We start from the raw sequence: 4,156 nt of genomic DNA, 5'->3' as shown, positions 1-4,156 counted from the left end.
CATTAAACTTACCAAGTCGCAGCCATCGAGCATCAGTAGTTTTTATTTAATTTAAGGTTCAGTTTAGCCATAATCGTATTTCTGACAACGCTGTACGAAAGGCCACCACTGGGCCGTGGCTAAAGTTTTGGGGGCCATGGCTCATACAGCATTATACCGAGGCCACCGAGAGATAGATCTGTTTTCGGTGGCCTTGATTATTTACGCTGTACAGAAAATTCAAATGCGCCACTTTTTACTTTCTGATATTTGGAAGCATTCAGTGTCTGTCTGATTTATTTGTTTCAGTGGTACTGCATGCCGTATCAGCGCTGCGCTGCCTGAGTTATATGGAAAATCTCTCTCTCTCTCTCTCTCTCTCTCTCTCTCTCTCTCTCTTCTACACACACACACACACACACATATATATATATATATATATATATATATATATATATATATATATATATATATATATATATAATATAATTATATTTACATATACGTATAAACAAAGTATGGGGTCAGTAAAAATAATAAACAACGAAAACATTTTTGTGCCTTTAAATTCATCGGTCAGGATGTACATATATAGCAAGTAGCCTATGCACATTGTAGGATGCCTTGATACATATGTATAATTTCAGTAGTCTTCATTTTGTATCTGCTGACTTATTTCGACGATATGTTGTGAGCAGATGGACTTGATCATATTCCAGGCATAACAAAGCTTCGGATAAAACCTTTCATAATTAATGCAGGGAATTCATTATTCCCTTCTTCCCACACCGCTGTCCACATTTCTCTCGTTATGTTAAAGTAAAGTAATGTAAAATAAAAAATCTCGAACATTATTTACAAGATGATAAAAGGACACTCGAACATTTTAATCTTATGCGATAGCCATCGCATTAAAATCACTTAATGCTACAAAGGAGAACTTACAACATATCCACTAAATAATCATGTACAGTATTACCTCAATAAATAAGCAACTAGTGCAAATAATATTTATTAATACATATATTATATTTACATATTTACAAATCAGTTTGCTAGCTATACAGATAAGGTAAAGAAATGTAGCATTTTCTTATAATATAATATATATTGTAATGTTAACACGCCAGAATAATTTTGTGATGGCAACGGAGTTATGAAAGGCTTTAAAATTATATATACTCGTAATATATAAAATATGACAATTATGTATTGTATGAATTATGTAAATTCTATGGTAGACGTACATATTCCTGTTCTATGTTCATGTCTCTATACCGAAGTAATTCGTGAAGCTACGATATGATTTTCCCCCAGGCGCTGAACTTTATCAATAGCATTTACAAATGGCCGATTGATATGTTTCATAAAGAATCCGAGCTTCAAAGTAATCATAATTTATCGCTTACTCGGTGAGTAAGCTTTACAAACTACTTCGTTGTTGTTGTTGTGTTGTTGTTTGTTTTTGTTTGGTGGGTAGAAAAGGTCTCTGCAAAAGCTTAAAAAGGTCTGAAAAAGGTGTTTCGCCTTGAGTGAGAGATACGGGAATTCTACGATAGGATATTTACGATTTATTTATGAGAAATAAAATGTTAAAAATAAATAATATGCGCGTGAAGCAGTACAGAACATTTCTGATAAAATATAAGTGTATTTATTTTAATTTTCGTTGGTGAAACATTGCTATAGTTGACTGTAGATTTTAGCACGTGCCCAGAGTTAGCGGGAGGTCGGATCACACCTTGCCTTAATTCAATACATTTGCGTACTCGAATTCTCTATGTGGTTTTTATAATTTTAGTGGCATTTGACATTCTAATGTCACATTAATCAGCTGTTTTGTGATTGGTGGTCTCCCTAGGCGGGGTTAGTGCCGTCAGTGCACCTCATGTGGTGCACTGTAGGCATTACGTAAGGTTCATTGCAGCTTGCCTTCGGCCCCTAGCTGCAACCGCTTTCGTTCCTTTTACCATATCTCCTTTCATATTCTCTTTCTTCCATCTCACTCTCCACCCTCTCCTAACACTTGATTCATACTGCAACTGCTTTGAGGTCTTCCTCCTGTTACACCTTTCAAACCTATTGACTGTCAGTTTCCGTTTCAGCGCTGAATGACTTCATAGGTCCCAGCGCTTGGCCTCTGGCCTAAATTCTATATCCAATTTAATATGATCAATGGTGTAAGGCGATGCGACTAGATTTTTTTTTCTTATGGCGTTATTGTACGTAACTTCCCTTGGTTTTTAAGTTTCAGCGACCAAAGGTAGTATATATATGTATATTATATATATATATATATATATGTATATATATATATATATATAAATCTATATAAAATATACATACATATATATAATATATTATGATATATATATATATAAAATATATATATATAGTGTATATACATGTATGTTATATTTTATATTTATATTGTATATAAATAGTATATATGTGTGTATATATATAGTATATATACATATGCATATACATATACATACACAGTATACAGACACACACATCCTTTCCTGTGCCCAGGGTAATATCATTATTAGCAGCGTTGCTTTTCTCTTTCCTCCTCATTTAGCATAAAATGCCCACAGTCACTTCCCTCCCAAAACCATCGTGACCAGAACAGATGGAGGTGCTCAAGATAATTGCGCATTTAAGAAAAAAAAAGAAAACAAAAAGACGAAAGCTTCATTTGAGAATGCAAATTCTGTAATTATAGACTTTTTGACCGCCCCGAGCTTCGCTGTGTATATATACACTAGGTGTTTAGCCAAACGGGTATCTAAATGTATTCGGTCATGGGGGCCCATTTCCCCCCGCGGACTCCGTGGGTATTGTCGGGGGCATTCGATGGCCTCTGTGAGAGCTTAAGTGCGGGCCATGTTGGTATCGTCCCCCCCCCTCCCCCACCCCAAACCGTCTGGTTTGGTAATTATTGGACTGATGCACAACGGGCTCCTTGAGACCGATTTCTAAAACGATGCGTCTCTCTCTCTCTCTCTCTCTCTCTCTCTCTCCTCTCTCTCTCTCTCTCTCTCGTCTTTCTGAATGCTACAAAAACCCTTTGGTAATTTTTGTCAGGAATATTATTTTTGTCTCCATTCCATTTCCATGAAGTTCTGAAGTAGCACACTCTCTCTCTCTCTCTCTCTCTCTCTCTCTCTCTCTCTCTCTCTCTCTCTCTCTCTTTAATGCTGCAAAAAAACCCTTTAATCATTTTTGTCGTGAATATATCTTTGTCTCATTTCCATTTTCATGAACTTTTTGAAAGAAGCTTCTCTCTCTCTCCTCTCATCTCTCTCTCTCTCTCTCTCTCTCTCTCTTTAATGCTGCAAAAAACCCTTTAATCATTTTTGTCGTGAATATTATCTTTGTCTCATTTCCATTTTCATGAACTTTTTGAAAGAAGCTAGCTCTCTCTCTCTCTCTCTCTCTCTCTCTCTCTCTCTCTCTCTCTCTCTCTCTCTCTCTATAGGTCGGCGTCAATAACTTAAATGTTGCGACGTCAGTTATAATAGATACAATATCATTCTATAGGTTAATGATGAGAAAATATATAGTAAGTTTCTGTCAGTTTGTCAATAAATAACTTTTGTTTGCAAATATTCTGTTTACCTTCATTCTGTTTAAAGTAACTCTTTCGAGGAAGCTGTGGAAATTTTTCCTATTTGTTTTCATTAATTGCCGTGTTCAGATATTGAATTTATGAGAGTATGCCGGAAACCGCACAAATTTGAAGATGTACTTTACGTGGGTCCTCTGTGACTTGGTTAGCGCTTACTCGTGGAGTAAGTCTACAAACTGCATTGTTTTTGTTGTTGGTCTTGTTGTTGTTGTTGCTGTTCTTGTTGGGGGGTAAGGGAAGCCCTATGGAAAAACCTAAAAAGGTGTAAAAAAGGTGTTTCGCGTTGAGTTAAAGATACAGGAATTTTAGGATGGGATATTTATGATTCATTTATGAGAATGAAAACGTAAAAAATAAATAACGTGATGTCAAACAGTACAGAACAATTATTTCTAATAAAATGTAGCGTATTTGAATTTTCGACAGTGAAACAACTCGCTATGTAACCGTAGGATTTTGCACGCGCCCCGAGTAACCTGGAGGTCGGATTAAGCCTTGTTTTACATGTAAATTCCCCAGTTTTCAATCTACTTTCCGCATCCA

This window comes from Macrobrachium nipponense, chromosome 15 (assembly GCF_015104395.2).
Source record: "Macrobrachium nipponense isolate FS-2020 chromosome 15, ASM1510439v2, whole genome shotgun sequence".
In the NCBI taxonomy this organism is placed as follows: domain Eukaryota; kingdom Metazoa; phylum Arthropoda; class Malacostraca; order Decapoda; family Palaemonidae; genus Macrobrachium; species Macrobrachium nipponense.
Note: the sequence above shows the minus strand (reverse complement) of the source record.